General features: G+C 47.7%; 1 protein-coding gene across 13 annotated transcripts in view; it reads right to left on the reverse strand.

Moving 5' to 3' along the window:
• LOC110255319 (polyprenol dehydrogenase) overlaps positions 1–19722 on the reverse strand; it is a 339610-nt gene that overhangs the window by 34557 nt on the left and 285331 nt on the right. For 3 of the 13 annotated variants that reach the window (XR_014834927.1, XR_014834922.1, XR_014834930.1), the window contains exons 9-10: positions 13754–13809; positions 11252–11376 (exon numbers count right to left, since the gene is read on the reverse strand). The gene's annotated coding sequence lies outside the window, so the exon portion shown is untranslated. Of the gene's footprint in view, positions 1–8357; positions 11377–13753; positions 13810–14226; positions 14294–16224; positions 17797–19722 lie in introns of those variants that run through there. The other 10 variants (XR_014834908.1, XR_014834915.1, XR_014834919.1 and 7 more) reach the window with 9 other exon arrangements.

The raw sequence follows: 19722 nt of genomic DNA on the forward strand, positions 1-19722 counted from the left end.
AAATGTAATTGTAATGTATACGTGTAGGGATAACTTGATCCCCTTGCTGTACAGTGGGAAAAAAAAAAGAACATTCTCTAAGACCATACACAAAAATAAACTGAAAAAGGATTAAAGACCCAAACAAAAGGCTGGATATTACAAAATTCTTAGAGGAAAACACAGGCAGAACACACTTTGACATAAATCATATAGCAATATCTTTTTGGATCCACCTCCTAGGGTGATAAAAATGAAAACAAAAATAAACAAATGGGACCTAATTAAACTTCAAAGCTTTTACACAGCAAAGGAAATCATTTTTAAGAAAATGAAAAGACAGCCCATAGAATGGGAGAAAATCTTTGGAAACAAAGAAACCAACAAGGGAATAATCTCCAAAATATACAAACATCTCATACAGCTTTACATAAAAAGGAAACAAGGAATCCAAATTGGAAAGGAAAGGAAGTAAAAATATCCCTGTTTGCAGATGACATGATACTGTACCTAGAAACCCTAAAGAGGCTACCAGAAAACTGTCAGAGCTCATCAATGATTTTGGCAAAGTCACAGGACACAAAATCAATACACAGAAATTGACTGCATTTGCATATACTAACAATGAAAATCAGAAAGACAAATTAGGGAAGCAACCCTGTTTACCATCGGAAGCATCCAAAATAATCAAAGATTTAGGAATAAACCTACCTAGAGAGACAAAAGACCTGTACTCTGAAAAGTATAAGACGCTGATGAAAGAAATCAAAGATGACACAAAGAGATGGAAAGACATACCACACTCTTGGATTTGAAGAGTCAGTGTTATCAAAATGACTCTACTACCCAAGGCAATTGACAGAGTCAATGCAATCTCTGTCAAAGTACCAAGGACATTTTTCACAGAACTAGAAAAAAATATCTTAAAAGTTTATTTGGAAGCACAAAAGACCCAGAATAGGCAAAGCCATCCTGAAAAAGAAAAGTGAAGCTGGAGGAATCAGGCTCCCTGACTTCAGACTATACTACAAAGCTACAGTCATCAAAACCGCATGGTACTGGTCCAAAGACAGAAATGGAGCTCAGGGGAACAAGACAGAAAGCCCAGAATAAATCCCACGTGCCTACAGTCAACTCATCTCTGACAAAGGAGGCAAGGGTATACAAGGGAGAAAAGACAGTCCCTTCCATAAGTGGTGCTGGGAAAACTGGACAGCCACTGTCACAGAATGAAAATAGAACCCTTCCAAGCACCGTACACGAATAAACTCAAAATGGATTAAAGGCCTAGATATAAGACCACATACTCTAAAACTCTTAGAGGAAAACATATGCTAAACACTCTATGACATAAACCACAGCAACATCTTCTCAGATCCACCTTCCAGAATAATGACAATAAAAAGAATAATAAATAAACGGGACTTAATTAAACTTAAAAGTTGCTGCACAGCAAAGGGAACCCTAAACAAAGTGAAAAGACAACCCACAGAATGGGAGAAAACCTTTGCAAATGAAATGACTGACAAAGGATTCATCTCCAAAATTTATAAACACCTGCTATGCTCAAAACCAAAAAACCAAACGACCCCATCAAAAAACGGGCAGAAGACCTATAACAGACAGTTCTCCAAAGAAGACATGTGCATGGCCAAAAAACACATGAAAAGATGCTCAACATCACTCATTATTAGAGAGACGCAAATCAAAACCACGATGAGGTACCACATTACACCAGCCAGAATGGCCATCATCCAAAAGTCCACAAACAATAAGTGCTGGAGAGGGTGCGGAGAAAAAGGAACCCTAGTACACTATTGGTGGGATTGTCAATTGGTGCAACCACTGTGGAAAGCAGTATGGAGATGCCTCAGAAAACTAAACATCGAACTACCATTTGATCCAGCAATCCCACTCCTGGGCATCTATCCAGGCAAAACTCTCAAAAAGACACATGTACGCCAATGTTCATTGCAGCTCTCTATACAATTGTCAAGACATGGAAACAACCTAAATGTCCATCGACAGAGGAGTAGATAAAGAAGATGTGGTTCATACACACAATCGAATATGACTCAGCCATTAAAAGGAAAGAAATAATGGCAATTGCAGCCACATGGATGGACCTAGAAATTATCATGCTAAGTGAAGTCAGTCAGATAATGAGACACCAACATCAAATGCTTTCACTTACATGTGGAATCTAAAAAAAAGACACAATGAACTTCTTTGCAGAATAGATGCTGACTCACAGACTTTGAAAAACTTACGGTTTCCAAAGGAGACAGGTTGGGGGTGGGAGGATGCACTGAGTGTTTGGGATGGACATGCAGTAAAAATTTGGTTGTGATGATTGTTGCACACCTACAAATGTAGTAAAATTCACTAAGAAAAAAGTGTGTGTGTGTGTGTATATATATATATGAGAGACTGGGTCACTTTGCTGTACAGCAGAAATTGACACAACACTGTAAATAAACTATAATTTAAACATTTAAGAAAAAGAACATGAAGGAAGATAATGAGAAAAATGTATGTATGTGTATACACACACACACACACACACACACACACACACACACACAGATGAATGGGTCACGCTGCTGTACAGCAGAAATTGACACAACACCATAAATCAACTCTACTTTGCACTAAAAATATTTAAATAAAAGAACCTGCCCTGGATTTGCTGGATCAGAATCTGGATTCTACGCAAGATCCCCTGGGGATCATGTTCACAGTAAAGTCTGAGACTCCTGAGGTGGTCTCTGATCTCTTTTGCCTTGTTTATGCAAAAATGAGCTGTGGAGGAAAGAGATGTTTTTGCCACACCATGCATGAGGGTGCCATCGTATTTTTCAGACTTTGAGGAAGGTCGGACCTTAGGATAAAGAACAGGTGGTGATGTTTGTATCTTTAATAAAACTCCAGGCCAATGAGGCAGAAGATGTGAGAATTTTACCAAATCAGGCACTTGGCTTGGCCAAGAATTTGTCATCAATGAGGCCTCCCTGGTCAGGTGTGGAATCTCAGTGATGATGTTTTGTTTCTTTCTTTATCTTTTTCTGTCTTTTTACAGCTGCACCTGTGGCCCATGGACGTTCCCAGCCTAGGGATGGAATTGGAGCTGCAGCTGCCGGTGTACACCATTGCTCAGGCAATACTGGATCCTTAATCTACTGAGTGAGGCCAGGGATCAAACCTGTGTCGAATTCTTAACTTGCTGAGCCCCAGCGGGAACTCCGTGGTGTTTCTGTTCAAGAGGTTGTGGAGCCCGTCCCTGGCTCCTGCCCCCAGCCAGGTCTTTAGTCAGTGTGTCACGGCTGCTTCTCCCTCTCCCTGAATGGGGAGTATATCTGTGATGGTTGAGTTTATGGGTCTGCCGGAGACACAGTGGCCAGATTTATAGTCAAATGTGATTTTTGGAGGCTTCCCTGAGGATGTTTTTAGTATGAGATTAGCATTTACCCTGGTGAACTCTGAGTAAGGCAGACTGCCCTCCCCAGCGTGGGTGGGCCTCATATCATCAGTTGACGGCTTTAAGAGAATAAAGACTGACCCCTCCTAAGGAAGAAGGAATTCCACCAGCAGATGGTCTCTGAGCTTTGGCTGCAATATTAGCTCTTTCCTGGGCCTGCTGGTCTACCCTGAAGATTTTGCACCTGCCAGCTCCCACTGCTGCATGAGCCAGTTCCTTAAAAATAATCTCTCTTTCTTGGTAGATAGATAGATGCCTAGATGATCCACAGATACACAAACGTAAATAAATGAGACACAGGGAGGTAGGTACAGACAGATGGAAGGACAGAGATGATAGATACACAGATGAGAGATACATACTAATAGATGAGAGATAGATGTGAGATAAATAGGTGGGTATAGACAGAGGACAAGTAGGCAGAGAGGTGCTTAGATGATAGGTGGATAAATGATAGAGAAGATGATGGATAAATGATAGAGAAGATGGATGGGTGGATGGAAAGAGATGGGTGGGTGGGTGGATAGACAGACAGATGACATATGCATATAAATAGATGAGAGAGGTAGGAAGAGGCTTAGATGATGGGTGGATGGATGGATATGCGAGATGGACGTATCGAATGTAGGGACGTAGGGATGGACAGATAACGTGGTTCGATATGATGGGCGCATAGATGAGAGTTACACACAGATAAACAGGTGACGGATGGAGGGATGGTTAGATAAGTAGGTGGGTAGAGACAGACAGATAACTGGTAGACAGACACACAGATAAACAGATGGAGGGATAGTTAGATAAGTAGGTGGGTAGAGACAGACAGATAACTGGTAGACAGACACACAGATTACAGATAAATGAATGGATGACAGACAGACAGACAGACAGACAGATACAGAGCTCGTATTGATCCTGCCTCCCTGGAGACCCTCCTAACACAAGACCTGAGTCCACTTAGAGCTGATGTGAGACGAAGAAGGTGACAGGTGACCCAGCTGTCGGGACTCCAGGCCAGAGAACCTCCCAGGTGCCGCCAGAAACTCGACAACTGTCACCCAAAGGGTTAAGACGAAAGGACTATTTCCCACAGGCGCTCAGCCACGGGGTGAGGGTGCCCTGCCTTCTTCTCCAGGGCCAGCTCCCGTCCTGCCAGCTGTCCTCCTCCATGCCCCAGGGTCTCCCCCACCTCCCTGCCCCCCAGGCCCTGCCCTGAACCTGCCGAGACGCAGCCTGAACTCCAGGTTCTTTCTCCCTGGACTCCCCTGCCGCCCTGCACCTGTTGGCGGCTCCTTCGGGGGTCGGCCGTCTCTGGAGAGCCTTCCCTCGGCCCTAAGCACAGGGGACTGTATCTGAGGCCACCTGTACCATAGTTTAAGCTGAAAAGTCCGTCTACTGACAGGTCACTTTCCTGAAATTTTAAGGCAAACACACCAAAAAAGAGAAGCAAATGAATCCACCCGGGCCCAGCAGCCTGTGCAGGACGGGAATTGAAAGCTCTCAACATGAGGCCTGCACATGCTCCTCCGTCTCACTTTCTCCAGGATTCACTTTTCTCAGCGATTAGAGAGGAAACTGCAGAGAAAATCCACGGTGGCTAATTTCACGTCTCAACGTGACAAGGCACAGGCTGCCTGGAGACGGGGTGAGAGGTCCCTCTGGGGGTGAGGCCGAAAGGCGTGTTGCTCGCATCCCTGGGGGCTGCGGGCAGGAACCAGGGTAGAGAGAGGACGGCATCGCCCTGGAAATGCTTCCTAAGGCAAGAGTCTGGCCCTTTAGGGTACGTGCGACAGTTCACTGCTGCCTGCTGAACAGCCCCGCTTCTGCTGTGTGGGAACAAAAAGAGCAGGCTTTCCGATCTTGTCTGGGGAAAACGTGCATGATAAATATATCGAAATACACTGGGACAGGCTGTACAGCGAGTGGATGGAAAGTATACTGTTTTTTGTTTTGTTTTGTTTTATTTTGTTTTTCTTCCCTTTTTAGGGCCCCACCTGCAGCACATGGCAGTCCCTAGGCTGGGGTGAATTGGAACTGCAGCTGCCAACCTACACCACAGCCACACCAGCTCTGAGCTGCATCTGTGACCTACACCACAGCTCACGGCAATGCCGGATCCTTAACCCACTGAGTGAGGCCAGGGCTCGAACCCGCATCCTCTTGGATACTAGTCGGATTCCTTTCCACCGAGCCACAATGGGAACTCCTATTTATGCTTTTAATAAGGTATCAGCGACAAAGTGTGTGGGTATCTGTGTGTGTCTGTGTAAGCCCATGTGTGTGTATGTGCTGGGTGTATGTATGTGTGGGAACGTGTATGGTTGCAGATGTCTGTGTTTGTTATAAATGCACATAGAACGAAGGGTTCTGGGCATCACGTATGAGCCAAATCCAAGCTGAAGCGTCACTGAGATGTTCTCGGCATTGAAAGGGTTCAGATATCGTCACCACATACAGCACAGAGCCAGCGTGGGCTGTGGCTTTTCCATATGAAGGTGGAGCCCCCCAAAGTCTCTCCCAGGTCAGACCACCTGTCATCCAGCTGGGAACCCGAGACCAGATTTAAGTCCTAATCATCCTGCATCAGGAAGATATCTCACTTTGGAGGCGGCTCGCAGAGCACGCAAGGCAGGGCTATGCCAAGATCAGACACCTCTCAGCAGGTGCCATGGCAGGGGGAAGGTCACCCATGACCAGGCTGCTTGCACAGCTGGGTACCACTTTGCGATGCAAAGCTGTGTCCCATCAGTTTAAAAGACAAGCTCTGATCCCAGAGACTCGGGGAACAGCCCTGTTGCTGTAGCACAGCCTCATGCTGCAAAGCTCTCTGGGGCTCCCTGACTGTGGCCACAGTGGCCACCAGACCTGGCCAGACATGCAAAGGTGTGCCAAGACCCCACCTGGGGCAGAGCCCGTTCCAGACAAGGCACAGCATTCTTGTGAGGTCTCCTGCCTCTGGAGACAGGGAGGGGAACAGCGTTTAGTTTCACCGTTTTCTCAGTGGTCGTCCTAATCCTTGGATACAAACAGGTCTGTCCCAGTGAAAAACCCTCCAGACTTCGCTCCTACAGAAACCCCAAGGACAGAGACCTTCCTGTCACCTGTAACCTAGAAGCCAGCTCCCGCCCCATCGCCCCCCGGCATTCATGCCCTCACTTGGAGAGTTCTTTGAGGACAGGAAGAAAGCCCCCTTAGGGGCTGTTTGGGGGGTTTGTCTCAGTTTTTTAAAAGTGCCTTGTTATTCATTCTCTCTCCCAAGCCTGGCAGAGAGGAGAAGATGCAGGGCTGAGACTCTGCCGGGTACGAGCTGTGAGAGCGTGGACAGGTCACTCAGCCTCGAAGAGGACATGACAGGTCACATATTAACTCAAGGGGAGGATGGACAGATGGATGGATGGATGGATGGATGGATGGATGGATGGATGGATGGATAGATGGATGGATAGATGGATGGATGGATCGATGGATGGATGGATCAGTGATAGAACAGATATGACGGATGGATGGATAGATGATGACAGAATAGACATGACGGGTGGGTGGGTGGATGGATGGATAAATGACAGAACAGATATGATGGATGGGTAGATGGATAAATGATACAACAGATATGGATGGATGGATAAATGATAAATAGATACAATGGGCAGATGGATGGATAAATGTATAACGGATATGATGGGTAGATGGATAGACGATAAGTGAGAGAACATATATGATGGATGGATGGATGGATGGATGGATGGATGGATGGATGGATCAGTGATAGAACAGATATGATGGATGGATGGATAGATGATGACAGAATAGACATGATGGGTGGGTGGGTGGGTGGATAGATGGATAAATGACAGAACAGATATGATGGATGGACAGATGGACAGATGGATGGATGGATGGGTGGGTAAATGACAGATGGACAGGATGGATGGATAGATGGATAAAAGATAGAATGCATATAATGGATGGATCAATGATGGATAAATGACAGAACAAATGTGATGGATGGATGGATAGAGATATGACAGATGATAGCTAAGTAGACAGATGCTTCAATGATGGATGACACATAAATTATTGACACATGAGAGATACATATAAAGAGATGACAGATAGATGTACGGTTAGATAAGGAGGTATGTAGACAGATACAATGAGTAGATGAGAGCCAAGTAGGTAGATGATAGATACTATGGACAGATATAATAGACAAGTAGAGAGACTGAGAGATACACATAAAGAGATGACAGGTGTATAGGCAGGTAAGGAGGTGGGTATGTGGGCAGACAGAGACAGCTGCCCAGAGGAAGCGACAGGCTGCACCCAAGTCAGGGGGAGGGTGGAGGTGTTCCAACAGCATCATGGCCCTCGGCAGGTCTCCACGCCGGGCTGCTGGGAGAGGTGCTGGTCTGCAGCTACTGCACAAGCACGAGGACTACGCTGAGGAGTATTAGTGTAATTACCATAACTACGATTCTTACGGCCACAGTGGTCTCATGACTGCAACAGTGTAGCATGTGCTACCACTACCACGACCACTGCTGCTGCTCCAGTTGTGGCTCTGCTCCAGTGACTGCAGCATGAGCACGTGTTTAACTACAACCACAGTGGTCACTCTGACAACCACGGCTGTAACGCGCACAACCACTACCATGACCACTGCTGCTGCTGCTCCAGTTGTGACTCTGCTCCAGCGACTCCAGAAATTAGTACTATGGCCACTTACTCTTACCCTTACAAGCACAGCAATCACTGTGACTCCTACTACAATTACTGCTACAGCTACTATTACTATAACTAGTATGACTGTGATATTACAACTACACCAACTACTGTTACTATCCTGACTGCTACAATTATTGCTATGCTGTGATACCGTTATGCTACAACTATTTCTATCGCAACTTCTTCTTTTTTTTTTTTTTTTTTAGGGCTGCAGCATATCACATGGAAGTTTCCAGGCTAAGAGCTGAATGGAGCTGCATCTGCAGGCCTACATCACAGCCACAGCAACACGGGATCCAGGGTGCATCTGTGACCTACACCACAGCTCACAGCAATGCTGGATCCTCAGCGCACTGACTGAGGCCAGGGATCGAACCCGCGTCCTCATGGTTACTAGTCAGATTTGTTTCCACTGAGCCACGATGGGAACTCCCATTATCACAACTTCTTTGACTGCCATAACTAGTACAACTGCCACTGCTACAAAAACTGCGACCATGACTACCGCAAACTTCTACAATTATACCAGTGCTACGACTACAATGAGTTCGACTGCCACCCCCACCACAACCTTTCCATGTGGTACTACAGTTATCTCACAACTCCTCTTACAGCAAACACTACAACAATTACTACTAGCGCTACGACTGCAATTATTATAATTAGAACTACTAGACCCACCACAAGAACTACTTAACTCTGCACTTACAGCACTTAATCTGCTACTAAGACAAACACTACTCTAGTGCCACAACTACAGTTATTACACTAATTAGTACTCCTACCACCACAGCTCTTGCAGTTATCACTACAGCTCTCACTTACACAACATCTGCTACAAAGTATCACTAGTATCCTACAAGTATCGCTAGTGCTACAATGAGTCCAATGATTAGTCCCACTGTCACCATCACACAACCACCACTAACATTTACTACAGTTATAGTCATGACCACCAGCACGGGCACCCCCATCACAGCTGCCACCATGGTACAACTGCCATGACTACAACCAGTTCTACTACAATGACTGTCACCTCACCTGCTGCTATTACCGCTGCTAAACGGCTACCATGATGATGGCTACTACTCCTACCAAAACCCCTGGTACTACTTCAACTACTACCACCACAGCTGGTTTTACAAGTATTCTGACTGCAACATCTACAACTAGTGCTGTAATAAATACCGTTGGTACCACAACGGCTACCAGAGCAACGGCTACACAACAACGACTTCCACTGTTGCTACTACGGCTACTCCCCTGACTATGCCTATTCCAATTATTGCTACAACAACTGCTACTATTACTACTGCTGTTAAAGAAAAAATAGAGTATGGAAAAAGTTAAAGTGGTAAAGGCAGATTTCATTTGGGACGATTGCAATATGGGAAAAGCAACCCGTATACAGAGCCAGACTCAACTCCACAGAGGTGACCAAGAGGGGGTTTGTTGCCAAGGAGTAGGTGGGATCTGTGGACGGAAGACAACTAAGAGAAACATCAGGGGTGAGAGGATTCCAGCTAAACCAAGTCCTGCTGAAGGCAGAGCAGGGGGACATCACCTGGGGATGGTGGAGAATGAGGACCCAATCGGATATGGAGGTGAGTGGATGTGGAAGTGATCAGATATGGAGGTGACCAGACAGATCAGATGGGGAGGTGATCACACAGGAGGTGACCAGACATGGAGGTGATCACATATGGAGGGGACTGGATAACGAGATGATCAGACGTGGAGGTGATCAGATTTAGAGGGGATTAGATGTGCAGGTGATCACACATGGATCTGACCAGATAAGGAGATGATAAGATGTGGAAGTGATCATATATGAAGGTAACCAGGCGTGGAGAAGAACAGACGTGGAGGTGACCAGACTTGGAGGTGATCAGACGTGGAGGTGACCAGACACGGAGGCGATTAGACGTGGAGGTGACCAGATGTGGAGGTGAACAGACATGGAGGTGACCACACATGGAGATCACCAGACATGCAAGTGATCAGATTCAGAGGTGACCAGATGTGGAGGTGAACAGGCACAGAAGCGATTAGATACAGAGGTGACCACATTCAGAGGTGAGCAGATATGGAGGGCTGGGGGCCCTGGTTCATCTGAACAGGGTTCTTGCTAAAAGTGGACCAAGCAGAAATGAACGTGGAAGTCCAAAAACCAGAGGTCACTGAAGAAGCATTTAGGGGAGGCTGGTTGAGGAGACAGTCTGTGACACTACACCTACTCCTTCTCTAACTTCTGCTGCCACCACAGGAATGGCTACTCAGTGGAAGACCCAAGAGTCACCATCAGGGAGGTGAGAAGGCAGCTGCTACACAGGAGAAGCCGATGACTCCCCAGCAAGGATCTGGGCATTTCTGTCCTAGAAGGAACTTCTGCCCTTCCACCTCAAAAATTCTAGACCTTACGAGTTTTCCAAAGGTTGTGACCATATTTTGAAATTAATCATCAGCCCCCCAGCACTTAAATACAAGTCATTTCCTTCCCCCACGCCCTGCATCCAGACCTTCCACATTTGCTAATTGTGGGATCTTGAGGTGCATTCTCAAACATCCTGCCTCAAACTTCTAATTTAGGAGAATCGGCCAGAAGGGTCCATACCTTCCTTCACAGGCTGTTGTGGAGATGGAGAGAGTGAAGATGTGTGCTGTGCTAGGAGCAGGGCTTAAATCCTACACACTCAGGTCCACGATTTGCTTGTATCCTCTTCTCCTTTTGTGTCTGATTTTCCCTTGTAATTCACGCCCAGCAAAGGTGCCATGCCATGGACCGGATGAACGGCTCTCAACTCGGCTATGGCTCAGAGCCAAAGGGACCACAGGTGGCCGTGCTGTCTCGTCCGCTCCCTCCTTGTCCCAGGCGGACCCAAGCACATGCCTTAATGGAAATCCTAAGTTGAATCTCCATCTCTGAAGACCCACTGCAGACAGCAGTCAACACAATCAATATAGCAGAAGATACCTACCTAATCCCCCCAACACCTGTAGGGTAAGGTCAATGTTAAGAATTACGTTCTACTAAGCATCTCATGGAAGGCACACACACACAAGTACACTCACCAGGAACGGATTCATCGATTCTACAAACGGCAAGGGAATTCGGTCCTGGGGACCCGGACCAGCCACTTCCGTTTTCTACGTATTAAATAGGGTGCTCCATAAAGTCAAGGGACTCTCTGGAATTTCTGCAATTAGGAAAAAGACATTTTAGCAGGCTCATGGATGCCTGGCTCTAAAAATATCCTGTCTTGGGTAGATCTCTTTCCCAAACAATTGTAATTTTTTTCTTCAAAGCTCATGCCAGTCGAGGGGATTTTAGCAAGTACTTTAATCCTTTAAAAGGTTTTCACTTCCAAATTTTCACGTGGGAAGATTTATCCCCCTTTTTAAGGAGCGCTAATCTACAGAGGAAAATATCAAACACATTACCATCAGCTCATTTTGGTTTCCTCCCTCACAGAAGAATATGCAAATTATTTAGTCATCGTTAGAAAATCCTACTAAAGACATTTTGTCCCTGCTCCACAGATTGATAGGTTTGCAGACAAGGATGACCCGGCTGTGCCCTAATTTTCGCAGAACTTTGCAAAGCCATCATCTGTTTTGCTCTCTGGTTTTTGATGTCTTTCTGAAGTGTGGATTAAGCCTCAAACCCTCTTTTCACTTCCTGACTGCTCTGATGCAAATAATCTGCATGACGCAAAAAATGTCCCATTTAGGGGGTAAATCCACTTGGCTGCAGGATTCCTTTGCTTCCTTAGAATGGAGTTTCTCTCCCCCCTCCACCCAGGGTCCTGAGTGTATTAACGATAAAGATAATTATTTTAGCACTGTGTTGGGGGGAAGAGAATTTTACAATGGCTTCATTGTGGAATTTTTTTGGGGGGGGCCACTCCTGCAGCATATGGAGGTTCCCAGGCTAGGGGTCAAATCACAGCTGTAGCTGCCAGCCTACACCACAGCCACAGCAACACCATATCTGATCAGCATCTGCAACCTACACCACAGCTGAGAGCAACGCCAGAGCCTCAACCCACTGAGCGAGGCCAGGGATCGAACCTGCATCCCCGTGGATGCTAGTCAGACTCGTTTCCGCTGTGCCACAACGGGAACTCCCAATTGTGGAATTTTTCATAGTGATTTCTTTTTTCCCTCACCAGTGCTTGGCGGTTTGATACCATGGCATCCTTTCTTGTGGCTGAGATGAGATGAAGCCACACCAGAGCTGGCTCTTCTGTGATTTTTCTCTCTCCATGAGCATGCACTGAGTTTTGAGTGTCTTGTATGAATGCTGCTGGAACATGTCTGGAGCTGGTTCTCTTCCAAAGCTTCACTGAGAGCTCAGCATGCAGACATCTTTCTGCTCCCTTGGCTGACACCTCTCTTCTGCCCTTCCTGTAATTAGCGCCTCTGAGCCATGGTCCCACCCTCCTTTGCAGGAAATCCCATTTGTCACAAGTTGGCTTTGGTGACTCTTCTCAACGTCTCTAAACTGATTTGTTTTGCCCCATAAGCATTTTAAACTTTCCTCTGCATGCTGGGAACATTTTTTCCTTGTCAGTGTTCTACTTTCCCCAAATTTGATTTCTCCCAGCGCCAAGGAACTGCATCAGGACTTGACCGTCAGCAGTTATGTTTTTCTATTTCCTACAGACTATTTCTCTCGTTTGTTTATTTCTTCGCATCAAACACCCAAACGTCCTGTGAATCTTGTACGTCTTTCAAATCGTATTTTTCTAACGAAAATCTTTTCCGTCGTTTTCAATTACTCTCGTTTGTGTTGTGTGTGGTTTCATCATAAGCAACTTGCCCAGCTAATCTCCTTCTGTGTTGGTGGTATAGAAGTGCCACCTGATCTGTCTTGCAGGCAGGCCACTGCTTTCTCCCTCTTAGAACCCCTCTATCGGGGTTTTGTTTGGTTTTGTCTTTTTAGGGCCACACCCTCAGTACAGCCCCCCCCCCCCCAAGGCTAGGGGTCAAATCCCAGCTGTAGCCACTGGCCACAGCCACAGCAATGCAGGATCCGAGCTGCATCTGTGACCTACACTGTGGCTCACAGCAACCCTTTAAACCACTGAGTGAGGCCAAGGACTGAACCCGCATCCTCATGGATACTGCTCTGGCTCATTACTCCTGAGCCACAATGGGAACTCCTTAATTGGAGTTTGTTTGTTTTTTTTCCTTTTGTCTTTTTTAGGGCTGCACCCACAGCATATGGAGGTTCCCAGGATAGGGGTCAAATCAGAGCTGCAGCTGCTGGTCTACACCACAGCCACAGCAACACAGGATCCAAGCCATGTCTGTGACCTACACCACAGCTCATGGCAACAGCAGATCCTTAACCCACTGAGTGAGGCCAGGGATGAAACCCGCATCCTCATGGATGCCAGTTGGCTTCATTAACCACTGAGCCACGACAGGAACTCCCTTGATTGGCGTTTTGACGTGACAGAAGAAGTCACTGTCCTGACAAGAACCTGCTGCTCTGCACAGTGGCTGCAGTGGGAGGGACTGACATATACATGTTACTACATACGAAACACAGGGGTTACAAGGACCTACCGTCCGGCGAAGGGAAATCTGCTGAGACTGTGTCACCACCTACGCGGGAGAAGAATCTGAAAAAGAAGGGATAGACGTCTATGTGTCACCGAGTCGCTCTGCTGTACACCTGAAACTCACACAACTCTGTACGTCAACTCTACTCCCCAAAATTTAAAGAAGAATCTGCCCTAGGGATCAGCCTCGGGGGGTGGGCAGTTCTGGGGGGGGCTGGTATGTCTACTCCCCAAAATTTAAAGAAGAATCTGCCCTAGGGATCAGTCTTGGGGGATGGGCAGTTCTGGGGGGGGGTGGTATGTCTACTCCCCAAAATTTAAAGAAGAATCTGCCCTAGGGATCAGCCTTGGGGGATGGGCAGTTCTCATGGGGGGAGAAGAGGGCAGAAGCCATCGTGCGGGGAGGAGATTCTGCTCTAGGGACGGGAGGCAAGTGAGAACAGCCATCCTCTCTCCCCATCGAGCACATCTGCTTACTTGTGAGGCAGGTCCCAGCGGCGTGGAGAGTCTCCCAGTGGAGACGCCTGCTGCCCCCATGGAACCACTGTCGCAAGAGGAGGGATAAACGGTGAATAAAAAAGGAATGAAGGGTCGAATCACGTGAGATGCGTCTAGAGGAGGCAAACCGAGGGCGAGAGAGGTCCCTGTACTCGGAACCCTCGGGGATCGTCTCTCTGGGGAGGTGACACGCATCTCGAGGCTTCCGAGAAAGAACGAGCCCCTCAAGGAAAGAAGCCAATGAGACCTGTGGGGTCAAGGGACAGAGAAGCTTGGTGTGCCTGAGCTGAGTGGGGAGGTGGGCGTGGGGGAGATCAGAGCCTGCGTCTCTTGGGGGAGACGGTGGGGGAGGGGGAGTTGTCCAGAGGCCGTGGCCTGGAGCTGAGGCCGCGCAGTTGGGGAGGCTCCTTGGAGAGTGAGCTGGAGAAAGGAAAGAGAGGGCAGGGCTTAGACGGGGACGTGCTCCAGGCCAGTGATGGTGGCGGCATCTGGGTGGGGGGCCGCCATCATGGGGTAACGGGACAGATGGGACTACGTGCCCTGGAGGGACCCGGCACAGCAGGAAAAGACAGCGAATGTGCAGGAGGAAGTCAAGCTTCCGTTTTGGTTTGAGCAACGGAATGATGCCATTTACAAGGACCAGGAGACTGAGTTGCGTGGAGTGGGTTCTGTCCTCGCCCCAAATCTGCGGGTTGAAGCCCTGACCCCTCGTGGGGCGGTGTTTGGAGGGGGCGGCTTGGGGAGGGGATTGGGTCAGATGAGGTCTTGCGGGTGGGCCCTGTGATGGGATTAGGCCCTTTTCAAGAAGAGGAAGAGACCCCAGATCTCTTTCTCTCCACCCTGTGAGGACATGGCGAGAAGGCAGCCCTCTGTGAGCCAGGAAGGAAGCCCCACCAGGACCTGAGCCTGCCCCCGCAAGATCTCAGATTTCAGCTTCCACAACTGCGGCTGAAGACATTCCTGCTGTATAAGGCCCCACCCTCCAGCATTTGCTTGGGGCATCTTGAACTGATTAAGACACAGTGTGGCGGACTTTTGTTGTTTTTGCCTTTCGAAAGGCAGAGCCGCTGCTTTTCTGCTGGGGAGCTACCCTATTTGTCTCCCTGCAAAGGGTTCTTCCACCATGGATAAGGGGAGTCACGGATGATTTATAGTTAACAATGCATGTCTTCTCACCATCTTTTGATCGGCCCATGGGGTTGGGACCATCTGTGCCAGGTAAGTCTGTCTAAGTCTATTTTTAAAAAATCACACCATGTGTTGGTAGGACCCTTGGGGGCTGATGCTCCTCTTAATGCCCATAAAACAAGTAAGGACGATGGCCAGTCACAGAGGTCAAGGGACAGGACAATGGTTCATCGCCAGCAGACCCCACCAGGTGGGAAGGCGGGAGATTGCTAAAGATGCCTAACTGCACCTGCATTCACCGTGGGACCCACCTGCATCTGAATTGCAATACTGCTTTTGGCTTTTTGCTTTTTTTTAGCAAAAAAAAGCACCTGCAGCATATGGAATCTCCCAACCCAGGAGCTGAATCAGAGCCACCGCTGCGGTGACACCACAGTCACAGCAATGCCAGGTCCTCAAGTCACATCTGCAACCTACATCACATCTCACAGCAATGCCAGATCCTGTGACCCACTGAGCAGGGTCAGGGATCAAACACGCGTCCTCATGGATACTAGTCAGGTTCATTCTCCCTAAGCCACAATGGGAACTCCCTGAATTTCCGTATTTCAATATACGAGTCAACCATCAGGACCTGCTCAGGAGGCCACTCTCCCTCACCCAAAAGGGCAACACCTGCTTTGTGGACAGGCTATGGTGTGAAACTTCAATATTCCTCCACTGTGAAATATTCCTGCCCTGAGACAGATCCATGATCTCAGAGGGGGATAACCATGCACCCTTTGCTCCAGCCCCGTGAGGTCTGTACGCCACACGGTGGGGGAGAAATAATTATTCTTCTGTGCTCACCTGCCAGCTTGTTATATCGGCAACTCATCCTCATACATGCCGGGGGACTCAGATCTCCACGCGAGCATATCAGATGTCTCACCTCCTGGCTACTGGGGTGGAACCCCCTTGAGCAGAGGTGATCACCCCAATATTTTCAACAGTTGTCAAGGACTGGATTCACTTCCTCAGGGCTGCTGTAACAATATACCAAACTGGGGGGCTTTCGAGGACAGGAACTGACTCTAATTTCTGGAGACTAGAGACCCAGGGTCAAGGTGTCATTATGGAGGGTTCCTTCTGGAAGCTCTGCAGGGGGATATTTCCGACCTCTCTGAGTTTCTGGGGGTATCTGAGCAATCCTTGGTGTTCCCTGCCACACGGATGCACGACCCCGCTGTCTGCATCTGTCCCCACAGTCTTCTCCCCTGCATCTCCAAGCAACCTTCCTCCAAGGACACCAGACACACTGGCTACCCCTCCCCCATGACCCCTTAACGGTGACATCAGCGAAGACCCGCAGGTCACATTCCGGGGTTCTACGCGGACCTGAATGCCTCCAACCCAGTGTCACGCTCTCAGCTGAGACGTCTGCCCTTTTCTCCCTGGTCCGTTCTTTCTCCATCATCCAGCGTCCATCACCCAGACTCTGGACTGGGCAGCAGGAAGAAACGCTCACAAGTACACACCGGGGTTTCCTTCTCCAGGCGGAGGGAAAACCGCTTCCCATTTCCCCTCAGGCTGAGCGAAGAGTCCTGCAGATTCTCTTCTGGGCTCTAAATTCCCGCTGAGACGATGTGTTCTGAGTTGAAGGAGTGTCTGTGAACCACAAGCCGTGGCTCCTGGTGGGTCACTCTTGAAGGACCTGGCAGGTGTCACTCTGGCTGGGCTCGGAGATGGCAGCGACATTCTGAGTGAGTCAGAGTAAAAGCCACAATCAGACATGGCTATATTTCCTTGTCTCATGCTTTCCTGCATGGAAGCAGGGCCTTTTCAACAGCTCAGGGGCTGTTTTACTCATTAATTTCTACCTTCTAATTGCCAAGAAATGAGTACGTTAAAAGCACAGCCTGAGGATCCACTTCCCAGCTGCTTCACCCTCCAAGGCAGACCCATGAAAGGGGCTTCTGGTCAACCCTTCATTTTTCTCCACTCGGCTCTGCCAGTCCTTAGCTGCCTACCAGTGAGCACGTGCTGGGTAACAATTTCCTCCAACTTAGCAACGTAAAACAACGCAGATGCCTTACTTCACAGTGGCTGTGGGTCAGGGCTGCAGGCATGTGTGATCCAGGCCTTCTGCTCGCAGCCTCCAAAAGATGCAATCAGAGAATCAGCTATGGGTGTGTTCTCCCCTGGAGGCTGAGCTTCTCTTCCAAGTCTGTTCTTGCTGTTAGCAGAATTCACCTTCTTTCGGATATGGGGGGGGGTGTGCACCATGGAATATTACTCAGTCATAAAGAAGAATGAAATCATGCCATTTGCATCAACATGGATGGACCTCGAGGTTCTCATACTAAGCGAAGTCAGACAGAGGAAGTCAAACACCATATGATATCACTTCTATGTGGAATTTAAAATACGCCATAAATGAACCTATCGACAGAACAGAAAGAGACTCACAGACATAGAGAACAGACTTATGGTTACCAAAGGGAGGGGGAGAAGTTACAAGTGTGGGATTAAGAGATGCACACTGCTATATATAGATAAACAACAAGTGCCTCCTCTGTAGCACAGGGAACTATACTGAATATCTTGCAATAACCTATAAGGGAAAAGAATCTGAAAAAGTGTGTGTGTGTGTGTGCATACACACACACATACACATATATACACTGATCACTTTGCTGTACACTTTAAGCCAACACAACACGGTAAGTCAACTATCCTCAATTAAACATTAAAAAATAGAAAAGTGAAAACGACATAAACAATAAGCCATTACTATGAGGGACGACCTCACACCAGTCAGAATGGCCATCGTTAGTAAGTCCACAAATAACACATGTTGGAGAGGGTGTGGAGAAAAGGGAACCTTCCTACTCTGTTGGTGGGAATGTCGACTGGTACAACCACTATGGAAAACAGTATGGAGGTTCCTCAGAAAACTAAATATAGAACTACCATATGACCCAGAAATCCCACCCATGGGCTCATATCCAGACAAAACTTTCCTTGAAAAAGACACATGCACCCGTGTGTTCCTTGCAGCACTATTCACAATATCCAAGACATGGAAACAACCTAAATGTCCATCAACAGATGAATGGATTAAGATGTGGTACATATACACAGTGGAATATTACTCAGCCATGAAAAAGAATGAAATACATTTGCACCAACATGGATGCAACTAGCTATTCTCCTACTAAGTGAAGTCAGAAAGTGAAAGACAAACACCCTAGGATATCACTTACATGAGGAATATAAAAAATAAAACTAGCGGGTATAACCAAAAAAGATGCAGACCCACAGATACAGAGAACAAACTAGTGGTGACCAGTGGGGAGAGGGAAGGGGGAATGGCAAGATGGAGGAGGGGAGGAAGAGGTACAAACTCCTAAGTATAAATAGACAAATACAAGAACATAGGTACAGCACAGGGAAATGTAGCTAATATTTCATAAAAACTTTCAATGGAGTATAATCTATTAGAAATTGTATCACTATGTTTCCACATGAAACTAATGCCACCAACTGTACTTCAACTAAACCTAAATAAAATTTTTGAAAGAATCACTTTTGGGAGTTCCCGTCTGGCACAGGGGAAATGAATCTGACTTGGAACCATGAGGTTGCGGGTTCAATCCCTGGCCACGCTCAGTGGGTTAAGGATCTGGCATTGCCGTGAGCTGTGGAATAGGTCGCAGATGTGGCTTGGATCCGGCATTGCTGTGTCTGTGGTGCAGGCCAGCAGCTGTGGCGCCAGTTGGACCCCTAGCCTAGGAAACTCCATAGGCCATGGGTGCGGCCCTAAAAAGCAAAAGCAAAAAAAAAGACTCAATTTTTACTTGCCAAGCAATATACCACCAATAGAACATTCTGAGAACTTTTGCCTCCATAGGCCCAGCTGACAGAAGAGGCCAGGCTGGCTGGCTGGTGAGAAGAAACCCCCAGCATGGAGCTTCCAGCCTCAATGAGGTCCAGGCGGGAAAATAACCAAGGCCCAATCTCCCTGTTTGCCTCTGAGTTCAGACTAACGGTGGCCCTGGGCGGGGACCTCCTCTCCCCCAGGAATCAGGAGGCTCTACTCCCAGCTCTCCCGGTCTGTTCCAGGGGCGGGCACACCCAGGCCAGGACCCACGCAGCTGGGGGACGTGGACGTCCTTCTGACGGGCTCAAGTCCAAGCAGGACCAGGGCACACTTTGCCTCCAGGAAGTTCCCCCCAGTCAGCCCTCAGCCTAGGTGTAAACTTGTCCAGAGAATGTAAAGGAAATCAATGCAACAAGCCTTGGGAGGGAGATGGGATTAAGGCGGCAGAATAGAAGGACTGGAGCTCAACCTCTCTCCTAAAAACA

This window comes from Sus scrofa, chromosome X (assembly GCF_054392235.1).
Source record: "Sus scrofa isolate SSC_HxYL_T2T_F1_AM1 chromosome X, Sscrofa_HxYL_maternal_Yorkshire_Landrace_v2.0, whole genome shotgun sequence".
NCBI lineage: Eukaryota > Metazoa > Chordata > Mammalia > Artiodactyla > Suidae > Sus > Sus scrofa.